Source organism: Austrofundulus limnaeus, unplaced genomic scaffold (assembly GCF_001266775.1).
Source record: "Austrofundulus limnaeus strain Quisiro unplaced genomic scaffold, Austrofundulus_limnaeus-1.0 Scaffold58, whole genome shotgun sequence".
Taxonomy (NCBI): Eukaryota; Metazoa; Chordata; class Actinopteri; order Cyprinodontiformes; family Rivulidae; genus Austrofundulus; species Austrofundulus limnaeus.
The window spans coordinates 111,985-127,107 of record NW_013952460.1 but is presented as its reverse complement, the minus strand read 5'-3'; the positions used below and the strand labels follow the sequence as shown (position 1 = coordinate 127,107).

Genomic DNA, 15,123 nt, shown 5'->3' with positions numbered 1-15,123 from the left:
TTTCCCGACGGGACAGTTTACTGAATGAGGTCCACTAACCTGAAACAGACGGAGCGGAGCTCTTTAGCTAAAATGAATTAATCCTATTAAAATTGAGTCTTTTCTGCCAAACAGTCCAGAGCGTGAGCACGAGCCTTCCAGATTGAATGAGTTTTGTTTCCCTCCTCTCCCTCTCGTCTGTCCTGACCGTGTTTCTCATTCCGGCAGAGCAAACATTGTCACCGCTGTGGGTATCGGATCAATCTTTTCTTCCTGCACTGTGCGAGTCAAACAGACCTCCTGCTACAACACAGCTGAGATCGCTGCGTGTTTCCTTTCATGTGCACAACACTCGACTCGGAGCATGTGAAAAGAGGGCATGCAAACACACACACACACACACACAAAATACATTTGAAAAAATAAAAATAAAAAAATAGAAGCGTGCCTCTGAATTAAGCCGACCCGAGTTGTGACCCCGCCTGACCGTGGCGACGCTCCAGATCTTCTGCTGAGGACGTCTCTTTCTGCGGGGGCCAACGTGGGAAAGGGTTTCTGTCGGGAGGGCGGGTGCGTCGCTCCGTAAACATTTTCCTCGTCAAGTGCTGGCCTCTAATTCACCTGGCAGCTCGCTCAGCATTATATAAGACATCCCAGTGTTTTCACTGTGAAAGCAGAAGCTGGAACCTGGCGTGCCGTTTGGCTCGGAACTGTCGGGCAGGACCACTCAGACTCGTTTCCTGAAATCAGTCAGAATCTATAAAAAATAACATTAAATTTTAAATATAAGCAGGAAAAAAATAAAGCTGATTGGAGTTTAAACATAAATGTTTCAATTTTAGAGGTGAGGAAGCTGTTCAGGTCATTTAGAGGTGAGATCTTCTGAAGACGTCCGTTTTGATCAGAGCCCGTTTGTTTTTTCACTCTGCGAGCTCCGTTTGAAGGGCGAAGTCCAGGCAGAGTCGTGTGGTTACAGATCCAAATCTCTGCTGGCATTAGGAAACATCTTTTTCTGCTCTCAGACTTGACTCAGTCATTCTTTCAGTTTTCTTTAGTTCTGTTTGGAAGGATGACAGAAATGGGCCTTAAGATGTGTTGGGTTGTGTGAAATGAGTCAGCAGTAATAAAAAAATRATCAGTTTTACTTAGATTTATATCTTGAATCATAACTGAGGATAAATAATACCTGTGTTAGAGAAGTGTCAGTGATTGATTGGGACTTCTAATCAGAAAATCAGAGTTTTAATCTTCATTCTATCAATTTTCAGCTCTCAGTATGTAATCAATGTTCTACTGGCACTATTTTAGCCCATCAGCCAACTCTGCACCTTTCTGCCTGCATCCAGGTTGTTACTTTGACATTTGCCACCTACCCTGACATTTTTAAAAGAGCAATCGCACCAAAAACTGCAGAATAATGATTCCAAGCACACATTAAAGAGTCTGCGGCGTTCACCTGACCTCTAAACTTCCCAAATCTGAGGGAATCAAACGGCCTTAAAAAAATCAGAGGCTGCAGATGGCAGCTGTTCAGCAGATTTATTTTATAACCGGATGAATCGACAGGTCCGTAACAGACTCTTCTTTCAAAATATAGTGTGGTACCTGAGGTGTGGAGCCGAGCAGTCCTTAATCCTCTTTGTGTGAGTCAGAGCTGACAGGTGGTTACCAGAGGTTTCCTGACAAGGCAGAAAACCAACATATATCACATTAGTTTCACTGAAATGTAACAGAAACTTTATTTTCGTTCAATATTTAACCCGGTGTGTACAGCAGGAGGTGAGCTGGGAAGCTGCTGGCGAGTGGAAAGAAGACCGGATAGATTACTGATCCTTTATACGATGTGGAGAATAAATCAGCCTGATACCTGAACACACAACAACCAAAGGGAAAGAGACATCGCCAGACTGTTGGACCAACAGATGAAAACGCTTTGCCTTGATTTTTATTTTTATTTTGGAAGTGCTGTAAGGTTTGGGTTGTGGGAGAGTCTGCCTCATGGARTGGACTCCAATTGGACGGAGCAGAAGATGGAGCGACGAATTGGGGATTCTTGTGGAGCAATGAGAATGTTGCTGTGATTCACTAGTCTATCCGATCCAACCCTGACCTACAATCAAGACAAACGGATCACGGTCTAAAGAAAAACAGACTAAAATAGATTCCTCCATCCATGGGCTCAACCTTAAGTTAGTATCTCACTGGGCTGCAACTGTTGGAGCCCTGTGAGAGGCTACCTGTAGAGATATGGTGCAGAGCGAGCTCAGAGAAGAACATAAGTTGATTAGGATTCCACTTTTTGGAGATTTTCTGGGACYTCTCAATGAGTTGAGACCCCCTGGATGTATAGATGGATTGATGCAGTGGTGGCTCTAGCCATTTTGGTGCCCTAGGCAAMTTGAAGTACCCCCCACCCCCCGAACTATGTCCCACCCACCCCAATTTAAACCCCTAAAAACAAGTTTGACAGTGTAAGGTACTATGYTAAACTTAGATTTATTTGCTTTCRCAGAAAGCAAATAAATAACAACATACATGTCAACTTGTATGGATTGTCCATGAGTTGTAAGGATTTTACGTCATTTTGCAGGTATACGGATGTATAGGGAAATCTCACTGATTTTTTTCAAGTCTTACTGATTTTTTCAAAACCTCATTTTCAAAATTATCTGACATGTCAGAGCCTGTAGGATGACATAAAAACAATAAATAACATTAGCCATCTTCCAATCTGTTCTGACAGTAGAATTAAATTTTGAACTTTTTCCACTCTGCTTTCCTCCTGCTTCGCAGCGAGCCTGGGTCGAGTATTTTATTTTTCCTTTAATACTTCATTACAGTTTTTTAAGACAAAGCTAATTGAAAGGGGCGCTGAGCTGAGCTACAACCAGGGATTACAAATAATTACTTTTTTCTTCTGCAGTTCGGCGCCCCCTCCAGCAGATGGCGCTCTAGGCGGCCGCCTAGTTTGCCTATGCCAAGAGCCGGCTCCGGATTGATGGACGGCACACAATTAGCACTARAATGATTGTGTTTCTCATTTTCTTGCTGACAACTTGGCTAAAATGTACATAATAATCACTTTCCGGWAATATCCAACATTCTGCTCTCTCTGTATCTAAATGAGTGTGATACTCGAATATGCAGCTTGTCCTTTAAATTAGAAGCTGTCTGCAGCAATGAAGAGTGTATGTTTTCTATTTAATGACTCACTTGTTCTGTTCTTATTGAGAGTTTTGGCACAACTAGGAGATGAAACTCAAAATTCACTGGATCCCACTTCATTTTAAGACAGCTCAGGAGTCYCTTTCCCTTTTTCTACAGCGATGAAGTTTAGATGGACTGATTCCAGCCAGTGTAAAGATTTTTCTTCACCTTACTGCAGTCATCCTCTGGCTCGAGAACCTGTTAAATCGAATCAAGTGCACTCTAACCTGGATTGATCCTGAATTTAACCCTAATTAATCTGGCCAACTMATGTACTCTGCAGAGCAAGATCTTTATCTCCTTGGTGCTTTAAAATAGTAAATTGTTTTAAATAGTTTTAGAAAGTTTTTATTTTACTTTGTTTTATCTCCAATTTTGATAACTAAACATTACGTAAATGGGTTTTAAATAAAACTTCTTAAAGTGCCTGTAATTAAGAAATTATATTTATATTTAAGGAACTTGGAATATTACGTATAATTTTACCATTTTGTCACATGACTGGCACCTTTACTTTTGAAGRTGGCTCAGCCAAAGTGGAACAGGAAGTGACATCAAAGGGGAACTCTTTAAGAAAAGGAACTCTCTGGTCTTTGTTTATTGAAACAATACTATTCCTTTGACTCTTCATCTCTCCAATGGTGACTCAAAATAATCGAAATAAACATCAGATTCTTCTCTAGAGTCGGTGTAGCAATGCTCTGTTTACATGCAGTCATTCCTCCTTGACATCACTTCCTGTTACATCACATGTGAATATCTCAACAACTGTTRATCTCAGCTGCATGAAATTTTATTTTGCAATGTTTTATCAGTGCTATCTTTCCAAAAATGCTCTCTTATTTATTACCAAAAATTGATGTTGCAGTCACTTTAAAGGACAACTTCATCAAATGTAACTCCTCAAAGTAGCTGTAATGTTAAAAGACCTTTTAAGATGAACGCAAAAGAGCCTTTAAACAAAATGTCTTTGAGTTAATTTCCTAATTTACAGAAAACGCACACACACTTTGAGGATCTTTAATTTATGGAAGGTTAAAATTGCCTCGAACCAATGTTTCAACAAATTTAATTTAGAGAATTAAGACACAATCTGTGGAAAATTAATCAGATTAAATCGAGATGCTTAAAAAGAAATTGCCCCACAAACGTTGTCGCTTTACTTTTATCTCCTGCTGCCGAGATCTGCTGTGAGATCCTCGGTTTCCTGAAGTGATAGATCCGTATCTGCAAAATCAGAGCTCGAGGAGTCTCTTCTTCTTCTTCTTCTTCTTCTTCTTCTGCTCCAAAATGGTTATAGACCACTTCTGACAACACACATCCCTGTTTGTTTGGGTTTTAACTTGAAAATGTGCGACAATTTCGAAGGGATTAGCTGTATTTTGGCTCGCTGCTGCTCATTCCAAGCTGCTAGCGCACTCCAGCTTGTGTGTTTCTGCAAAGCAAGGATTTGCGTGTGTGTTATGTAAGAGCTCCACCCTGTCGGGGTATCTAGGGCCAAATTAGTAAAAGGAAAGGAAAGATCCTTTAAGTGAAACATTCACATTTCAAGCTCCAGGAAAGCGAAGAGTGTTGCGTTTGTTTCCATTTCCTGCCTGAAACTCTGTAGCAAGATGTCACGCAGCGAGATTTATAAGAACATATCGGCAGCAGATTTCTACTATGTTGAACTACTTGAAACTCAGGAAGATGTGCATCATGTCAGGGGTGGGGTGAMGGGTGAAATACTTCAACACCTTATTCAGATCTGTATAGGAGAAATGCTGGATTTGGTCATTGAAAAGAACACAAATAGTATTTTCTGCGTGCAGAGATTGAGAGAACGTGTGCCTCATTAAAGGATGGGTCTGTCTGCAGCTTTCTGCAGCAGCTGTGTGTGTGMTTTTTTTTGTGAATAATGAGGTGAGAAGCTGCCAGTGAATTAATCTTTCAAACAGCCGAAAGCTACTTTAATGGTGCTTTTTGTTTCGTACCGAGATTCTCTGACCTCAAAAGTGGAAAGCTCAGYCAGGGTTTGTGTTTCAAAGCTGGACTACAAGTCAAAGAAACAAAGAGACAAAATGCAGTTCTCTCCTTTTTAACCCATCCACTGCTGACTTTTTGTCCATGCAGTTGAAGTTCATCTTCAAAGAACAATTATRTTTCATTCATCTTCTTTAATTATGCTTAGATAGCAAAAAAAAATATTACTTTTTCAGTTGATGAACCCAAAACTTGATACAAAATAAAGAAAATTGGCAAATGCCTTCAGCTGAGCAGCTACAYTTGACTTTGTTTTAATCTGTAACCATGTGGGTCATTTCAGGGCTGCAAAATGTTCACACTGAAGTCTGATGGTGGCCATATTTAAATCTAATGGAACAACAAAGAATCTGATCTCTGGCAGAATTTAGAATTGAGCATTAAGACCTGTGGTGTGTGTGTATTTTCTTTTTGCTAAGAAAAGACAGTTATGGAGATTTGAGTCATTTCCCCCCACAAAAGCCATGTAAGATGTGCTGTGAATGGATTTTAAAACTGAAGAAAACTGCTTTTCGTCCTGCAACTGGATGGAGCATCATCCTGCATTAAAATCTAGAAACTGGCAGCAGGTGAAGTTGAGCCGATTGCTTCTCAATCCTCTAATGGACATCTGATTCTAAGTAGTTCCTTGAGTCCACCAGTGGTCCAGCTTTGGACCATCAAGAGTTGCTCTTGCTTCTTTGTCCATAAAACCTTCATGCTCTCTTTGACACAGTACTGCTCTACCTTAAATCTCAGTCAGGATTTTGTTGGCACTGATTACAGGAAGCTTCAAATTTCAATGGTGCTAATTTGAACCTACAATTTTTTTGGCCATGTTTTTTTGTTTGAGTAGGTACCACAAGACAAAAATACTAGGGAAAATAGGCAATGAGGAATGTAAATGTTGTAGAACATATATACTGAGGAACACTGGGATGGGTGTATTGCGGGGAACAGGTAACATATATACTGGGGAACATGGGTACTGACGAACATAGGTGTTGGTCAACATAAATACTTGGGAACATAAGTATTTGGAAACATAAAAACCTAAAATTTCTTTGAAGCATTTATCTTAAAGGGATCCCAGATTAGTTGTAACAGACTTTATTTAATAAACATATATTTTAACTGTAAAATAAAGACTGTAAAAATACTGTAGGATGTTTAGTTTTTATAATTTTTAAACTAAAAGTTTAAAAATATATTACACGGATGGGGCTATTTTATTTGCATGCAAAGCATTCTGGGTAAATGATGATGTGGGTAGGTCATCGGTGCGAGGCTGCTAGTGAGTCATACCCACCATGAAGGTTAATCTTGGACAATATCTGATGATCGACTCTTTTAAATGAAACCAGAGAGCGTTGACAGAGAGGAGAAGGTAGAAATGACTCAGCCTGTAACTGAAAATATAGATGGAGGACAACAGAGCTGCTTCATGGAAGAAGAACCTCAGCTTATCCTGTTAGCTTTAGCATTAGCCCCGATGCAAAATATGTATTAGCTCACAGCTACACATTCTCCTCGTCACTGAGGTCCTCCATCCACATGACAGAGAGAGGAACGCAAAAATGACTCAGCTGCAACTGAAAATATGGATGGAGGACCTCAGTTTAGCTTGTTAGTCYCACTAGCACCGAGCTAATACTTATAAGGCAATATAGCGTCAGTGCTAGCACAAAGGCTAACAGGCTAAGCTGAGGTTCTTCTTCCATGAAGCAGCTCTGTTGTCCTCCATRTATATTTTCAGTTACAGGCTGAGTCATTTCTACCTTCTCCTCTCTGTCAACGCTCTCTGGTTTCATTTAAAAGAGCCAATCGTCAGATATTGTCCAAGATTAACCTTCAGGGTGGATATACAGTAGCTTGCTAGCAGCCTCACACCGAGGACCTATGTCATCATTTACCCAGAATGCTTTGCATGTAAATAAAATGCCTCCGTCCCTGTTAAAATATATTTTTAAAAACGTACAAAACTACACAGCCTGCAGTATTTTTACAGTCTTTATTTTACACTTAAAATATATGTTTATCAAATAAAGTCTAGTGTTACAACTAATCAGGGATCCCCTTTAATAAGCTTGTTTTGGAGTTAAGGTTTTTTTTTCTGAACATATATTTTAGAGCTGTGTAGCATGACATGTTTATAGAATCAGTCCGGATCAGAACCGTTCAGTTAGAGTAACGTAAAAGGAGTTCCACTGGAACACTTTGGTTTGAATAAATTATAGAAAATTACACCGTAATGCTGTCATAACAGCTCCTCATCACTGCTGGTTCTCAGTCAGCTCATGGGTATATTTAACCCGGTCCTGTGGTGCTTTATTTACCCCGTTTGGGTTGGTTTTGACCCCAGATTCGTGTTTCTTGCATTTCACAGACTCCATAGAGTGTGAGTTAAGCTGCTTTGACCACAGTCCTGGTTTATTCCATGTATTTTATGCTATATTAGTGGATGAGATCAGCTGTATGACAAACCAGACAGGCAGGTTTCCTGTTCATTTCTGCGGCTTTGAGAAAAGCAGAAAAGTGGCCACAAATGGGTTTTTTTATTATTTTTTTAGCCAGCAGCTCCTCTGATTGACCCAGCTTCCTAATTGGATTGTATTACATAAGCTGGAGTTCCCCGTTGCACTAAAAAAAAAAAAAAACAGTGAGTGTGCATGTGTGTCTTTTACTGTACCAAGTCTGGAGTTGTGTATTTTAAAGCCTAAATGGAAGAAAGATGTGCATTTTTTTTCTATTCATACTGTGTCGGAACCTGCAAAAAAAAAAAGTTTTTTTTTACTTTGTGGTTTCTATGTGTTAGACCTTATTGTGTCTTGTGTTAATTGGAAGCAATGATTCTCATAGTAGGATGAGGATGCTTTTCTTTCCAGRAGCAGAAGATTTTGCAAACCCCGAACTCCAGTCGGTGGTTTGCGTGCACAGTTTGTGGTCATGAACATTAAGGCAATATTCAGCTTCATTTAAATGTTTTCTTCTGAAGAATAACTGGGCCAACATAATGGTTGGATAATGAAAGTACAAGGAGATAATTGCAGATTTTTTGAAAGAAAATCATGGCAGTAAATATAGATTTTATCATGTTTGCATGTTGTTGTGCACTCAGAACCAATTAAAATATTATCTGCTGTGCTTGCTTCGTCCAGTAACTACATCACTCCTCTGGAACAGGAGTGATGTACTGAAAAAAGAAACAACTGAAACAAGCGACTGGACTTCTATTCTGTAGATGAAGTTAAGCAAAGTTCCAAGAATTTCAGACTGCAGTCMCTTTGAAAAACATAACTATGTATTTAATTTATTACCACATATAAAACTGATCTGTCAAATTTGAAAAAAAATCACATCTGTTGTCATAAAAACATGAGATTTGGGTCACATGTTGCCCAAAAGAAATCATTTTGGGGTCACTTTTGCATTCAGTTTAGCCTTAAAGATACTTCTAAAGCAATAAAACCAGGTTACAAGCTCATAATCTCAATAAAACATATAAACTTTATTAAGCTGTAAATGAAAAAGCCTCAAACTTTCACCATCATCACAGAGGAACGTGTTGTTGACTGTTGATCGACRACACAGCTGTTATGGAAACAAACTGTAGTTTGTCCCCCCACTGATACAAGTGTCTGCATCTAAATAAATCAGGGACATTTCTGTCACGCAATTAGCTAGCGGGGCGTCGGACCTCAGGACGCCAAGGTTTATTTATGTTTTTATTTTTTACTCTACCTAAATTTCGTTAACTTCCATAAACTACGCAAGCGGCCGAGGGAGGTGGCAGCAATTATTTTATGAAGCCAAAGGAAGACATAAAGAATAAAATGAACCGGCTTGGATAGAGGTGTTCGGTAGCGATTTTATTGCATCTACTCCCGATCAATTCATAACTTTTTTCACCTATGTAATTTTCGTAATTTTCGTAAGGCGTTAATTGTCAAAGCCTTCCTCCAAAATCCTATCTAAAAACCTGATTTCTGTTGTATAAACATTCTCTTTTGAGCTCCATTTGTCACACTTATTGCTTTCTGGCCACGATAATTAAAGCTCCTGCATTTCTTGTCTAGAAACGTGAGGGAAACAGCTTTCTAGGGAGCCGTTTTATGATGGAAATATTTTTTCTTGTCATTTGACCAGAGGGATGCAGAGATGTGTAAAAATAAAGCTCATAAAAAACCCCTCCCTACTATAATAAAGCAAGGTCCTGGCAATGAAATGACTCGGGCCTTTTTGTTCGTTTGGTGCTGGGACTCGACAAAAATATACGTGCTTACAAAAACATTTCATAAAACCAGGAATCTTGATCTTTGAGTCTCACTATCATCTATGTTTCCCATTCAAAAGACTCATTTACTTCAACYACTTTGCATCACACTCTGCAGAAGTCTTAATAAACGACGACTTTACATTTTAAGCAGTCTAAGCAGCGTACTTTGAGGACTAGGWTCTGTAAAAACTGACTTAATGACAATCAAAAAATTTGGTGAAATAATTTTTTTAAATATTTGGGACTGCATTCATATTTTTGGTCCCACGACGATTTGAGAACCGGTGCCACAGGAAAAAAAAAAAAGTGTGCCGAACATTTGTTTTTTTTCTTGCTCCAGGATGCAGCTGCTTTAGGTGCATCTTAATGTTTCTCAGTTTCTTCATGCAGAAAGACCCCATGTGGTAAAAGATTCCCTGGAGGGTCTGGCTTTTATTTTATTTATATWTTTTTTTCCCAGAATCCCCCAARTCYTCGACMGTGATTTTGTACAGTCTACTCATCTAACATGTCAAACATTTGGACACCACTGAGCCATCAATTCTTKAGCAGCTCTGCTCTGTGTGTCTCRTTTTTTTTAGTCGTTTTTGAATTCAGTTCATTAGTTTGAGCAAGAACTCAGCAGCCRTCCAGCTACGCTCTGCTCAGAGAACCACGCTTCCTGTTTCATCTCGTAAGAAGCTATCACAGGGCTAATTATAGTCTGACARGTTGGGCATAAATCAGTTGAGAACTCAAGTATGTTTAAATGAGTTATTAGTAATATCCTGCCTTCACTTTATTGCAGTTTTAATGCAGTMTTTTTTTCTATACATGTATGTACTAAATCCATGCTGGTAGAAAAGTTTGTACAACAAATATGGTTGATTTTTGATGCAAGATGTTTCAATTCAAGGTTTTTTTTAACAGATAAAAAGTATAGAACTGGTAACACCACAGAAATCCTGAAAACAAGAAATAGCTGCTCTTATTTTTTTTCTTTTTTAGCTAGTCGTGGACATTTAGGGCTTTTACACTAAAAACATCTTCCTGCTGCTGCCAGCAATGACGCTCTGAGAGCAGCAGTGAATCAGAGCAGCAAAATGTGGAGGCCGGAGGAACTGAAAATACCTGAGTGGCTTCAGAAAGCTGTGTGGAAATACAGYCCAAGAGGACAAGACGCTGCGGCTCATCTAAACAAATGTGTTTCACTTTTAAATGGAAAGGAACACTAATTGCTTGGTCTTCTCTCCTATCCTTCATATTTGTAAAGAGTGAGATGATTCTCATTTTCATTTCTACATTTTTGTAGTGGTTATTTGTAAGCTATTTGGATCCAAACATATAGGAMGGACATGGGACACTCTGCACATTGAGTCCAGACAACTTTAAGTATAATTTGTTTTTAATTAAACAACAAAAGAGAACAGAAAATATATCAATAAAGGCATCTATAACAGACACATTAAAACACTGACTCAGCTTTAAAAAACTGAAGTAATCTGTCACATTTGATATTTTAGCKCTGACRAAATGTAAATAAATGTTAGGGTTAAGGTTACACTAAATAATTTATTTACATTTGGTCGATGCTAAAACATTAAATGTGACAGATTACTTCAGTTCTTTAAAGTCGAGTCAGTTTTATAGTTTTTGCAGTGCAAAAGCAGGAGCGAGGCTGGAGAGCAGGACCCACAACATCTCTCCTCTGGCCTCCCTCTCGAGCAGGCAGAGTCTGGGAWTTTTAAATTCTTAATAGCCAATCCGCTGCGAAGTGAAGACACATCAGTTATTTAGAGGCTCATTTGTGACGCACAGGGACATGCCACATAAGAGCAAGTTACAGAAAGAGCGAGCTTCGCTTGGGAATGATGATGTTTGCAGACGACAGTGTGATCRGTGGTGACAAACAGGGAGCAGGTGGAAGAGAACCTGGAGAGGTGGAGGAATGAAAGAGAGGAGACATAACTGGAAGTGTCAGAGCTGAAGATGTTGAGYTCCTACTTGGGAGTGACAAGGATGGATAAGATTAGAAAAGAGGTCATCACAGGWACAAGAGCAAGATGGTTTGGACATGTCCAGACGAGGGACAGTGGGTCTAAATTGGAAGAATGTTAAAGATGCTGTTGCCATATATGGATGCAGTTAATGGTTTCTAAATGATGTTTCATCAAACACTATGAAATGTTTTAAGCTTCGGATCATCTGTTGGCCCGCTCTTCATTTGGTGAAGTTTCAGTGTTGACTACGTGTTGGCGTCTCTGGCTAACTGCGGAAAAGTTTGAACTGAATCCTATGAAATTAATGTCTTGATGCATCTCAGTAATCCAGGTAAAAAATCAAAAAGAAAAAAAAATTGTATAGGTCTTCTGGACGGGTTCTTCTCTAATGAAACGTTTCGTCTCTCCTCCAAGAGACTTCTTCAGTCTGAGAGTTTCAGGCAAAATTCAGGCTTTTAAGCCCAGCCTCCATGTGACTGATACTCACATCACATGGCTATCGTTGACACCTAATTAACACCTATTGTTAACAGGGGGTGGAGTGATACTGGCAATAGCCGCGCTGTAGGAGGGGGACAACTGAAAACGGAGGCCTCCACCTCTGTTTAATGATGGARGGTCTTTCTTCACAAAAATGGCTTCTTTTACTCCTCTCTCAAACCAACYTTCCTCTCTATGAAATTAAATTTAAGTATTTGAGAAGAGAACTTGCTATTTTTTTCAGTCAATTGTCACAAARGGGCTCAGACTGAAAAYTGTGCTAGTGTGAGTTCTTGTGTTTGATATTGCATGATTTTAATATTATTTAAGGGTTAGTGAGTGTAGTTTTGTCCATGTTTATGAATGTGTGGTAGCACTGAATTATYTCTATAAAGCTCATTACAGTTTTAATAAACAGCTAATACATGCCTGAGAACAGGGTTGCAATAACATAATGTTTAAGATATTTCACTTCTAGTTCAAAAATGTGTGGCCCTGTGGGGAAAAAAATGACGATGTCCCTTTAGAACTTTTATTTTAGGCATTTTTTTCTTTACAAAGTTTCTCTCAGGGTTCAAATCCAGCAGCATATTGTCAAAGAGTGCTTTTGATGCACATCTTAATGCACCAAAATGTAATGGTTTTTTTTTCTTTTTTGCTCAAGCTCTGGCTCTCACCCACTCTGCACTCCTTGCTCGTTTTGGAAAAAATCTGAAAAAAAAAAGAAGAATCTGGCACTCTGAAAAATAAGACCATGGTGTGGACACTTAATCCTGCAGAAGCAAAGCCACAGAATAACAATACTCTGCTGGCATCCCCCTGTTGTTATTTACCATCGAAGTCGAGGCTTTAAAAATAGAAGAAAAAAAAGCCTCGGAAAGTTTTTGGCAAAGCTGTTGCCTTAGTGCAGGTGTTGTGGAGGGGGGATAAGAGGCTTTTAAGGGTTTATGCTTTTGTGACTAAAGACTCCTTTCGGAGGGCTCTGAGTAATGGAAATATATAGCGCCTCATAAATGTCTGTACTCCCTTGGCTGGGTTTTGTTGAGTTTACACCACCTATGCAGCATCTTTGTTTGTTAGGTAACCTAGCTGGTGTCCTTGACTCGTGTAATATCAGGTGAGAAAATCTGCTGAGGACCTTTAAATGAGCAAACGTGCCGAAAATGAGAAAAGACAGAAGACGAGGGTTTATTTCGGCTCCTGGATTTGATCCAACATGTGCTAGACCACCTCACTGCATCATGATTTTGCAAGAGAAGAGAAAAGATTGAATTTTCCTGATAATAAAAGGAGGAAAAAACAGTTTTTTCTTCCTCTTTCACTAAATGAGACATGGATTTACAGCTTATTAAAAGTACTCAAAACAACAAAAGATGAGGTGGCTGCTCAAGCACTACTGTAACATCCCCCTTTTAGAGGGAAAAAGAAAGCAAGGCTTTGGATATAAAGGGTATTCAGACTCTGCGGTGAAATGAGATTATTCCCAATTGTCTCTCTCGGCTCGTCAACGCTGTCCTGATTTGCTTTCAAATCAAATCATTCATTTWGCTGCCTCTTCGGGGTCCATAAAGCAGGAAAAGTGTTAGAGCTGGAGGCTTGATCCCTCAAGTTGCAGCCTTAAAGGTAGAGAGAGTTCAACAGTTTTGCTGTTTTTCTGTTAGCTCCTTTGAAGGAGAGAAACCTCACTCAAAATCCAAATATGAGGACAAAGTGAAAAAACTGTGCATGCAGGGATACACTCACATGAAAGCATTTCATGAACTTAGAAGTAGTTTATGGCTAGGCTACAGCTCTCATCTGGAAAAGTGTGAAATGTTTGGTCCAGGTGGGAGGTGACTTTTTTATTCATGCAGAAGAATTCAAGCATTGGTAAGTCTTGTTCGCAAGTGATGGCAGGATGAAGCTGGAGCTGGKTTGATGGATTAGGGCCCTCATCCACAGAAATGTGGGCGATAATCTCAGTGGTGAAAAACTGACCAAGAAAAGCATGAGTATCACACAAAATATGCCAGAGTTGACTACTCTGACTAAATGTGTCGCTAAGCTAAGCTAATGGGTTCATCCCCATGTACTCTAGTACTTATCACGGTGTAAATCATCAGCTTTATCACTACACAATATATTGATTTTTGCTTGGATGATGATACAATGTTTCTTGATATCACAAAGTCTTTCATGATACAATTTGGATAAATAGAAATCTATTCACAAGTTTACGATCAATATGATACAATGCAGAGTTTCCCAACCCTGGTGCTCAAGGCACACTGCCCTGCATATTTTAGAAGTTTCTCTGCTTTAAGACACTTGATTCAGATGATTGCAGTTCAACAAAAGCCTGTTAATCAGTTATCAACTGAAATCAGCTGTGTTGAAGCAGGGAAACATCTAAAACATGCAGGGAAGTGTGTCTTGAGGACCAGGGTTGAAAAGCACGGAAGATTGATGTTTTCCTTTTGCCTTGACATATTTGAATCATTAATAATTTATTTGATATGGATTGACGTATTTAGGTACCTAGGATTTCAGTTACCTATGTTCCCAGTTACCTATGTTCCCAGGTGCCTATGTTCTCATGTACCTATGTTACCTATGTTCCCAGGTACCTATGTTACCTATGTACCCAGGTGCCTATGTTCCCATGTACCTATGTTCCCATGTACCTATGTTCCCATGTACCTATGTTCCCAGGTACCTATGTTCCCAGTTATCTATGTTACCTATGTTCCCATGTACCTATGTTCCCATGTACCTATGTTCCCATGTACCTATGTTCCCAGGTACCTATGTTACCTACTGTATGTTCCCATGTACCTATGTTCCCAGGTACCTATGTTACCTACTTTATGTTCCCATGTACCTATGTTCCCAAGTACCTATGTTCCCAGGTACCTACAGTATGTTACCTATGTTCCCAAGTACCTATGTTCCCATGTACCTATGTTCCCATGTACCTATGCTCTCATGTACCTATGTTTCCAGGTCCCTATGTTCCCAGGTGTCTATGTTACCTACTGTATGTTCCCAGGTGCCTATGTTCCCATGTACCTATGTTCCCAAGTACCTATGTTCCCAGGTACCTACAGTATGTTACCTATGTTCCCAAGTGCCTATGTTCCCATGTACCTATGTTCCCATGTACCTATGCTCTCATGTACCTATGTTCCCAGGTACCTATGTTCCCAGGTACCTATGTTCCCA

At 39.5% G+C, this 15,123-nt stretch overlaps 1 protein-coding gene and 1 long non-coding RNA gene across 4 annotated transcripts in view; one reads left to right on the top strand and one right to left on the bottom strand.

Moving 5' to 3' along the window:
* Nucleotides 1-15,123, top strand: part of LOC106518240 (ankyrin repeat and BTB/POZ domain-containing protein BTBD11-A) — a 206,330-nt gene that overhangs the window by 93,485 nt on the left and 97,722 nt on the right. The gene's annotated exons all lie outside the window — the stretch shown is intronic.
* On the bottom strand, nucleotides 7-4,594 carry LOC106518241 (uncharacterized). The gene is made up of 3 exons (XR_001310291.1): nucleotides 4,350-4,594; nucleotides 1,585-1,658; nucleotides 7-1,036 (listed from the first exon to the last, which is right to left on the bottom strand). It is a non-coding gene; the product is annotated as an uncharacterized LOC106518241 (long non-coding RNA).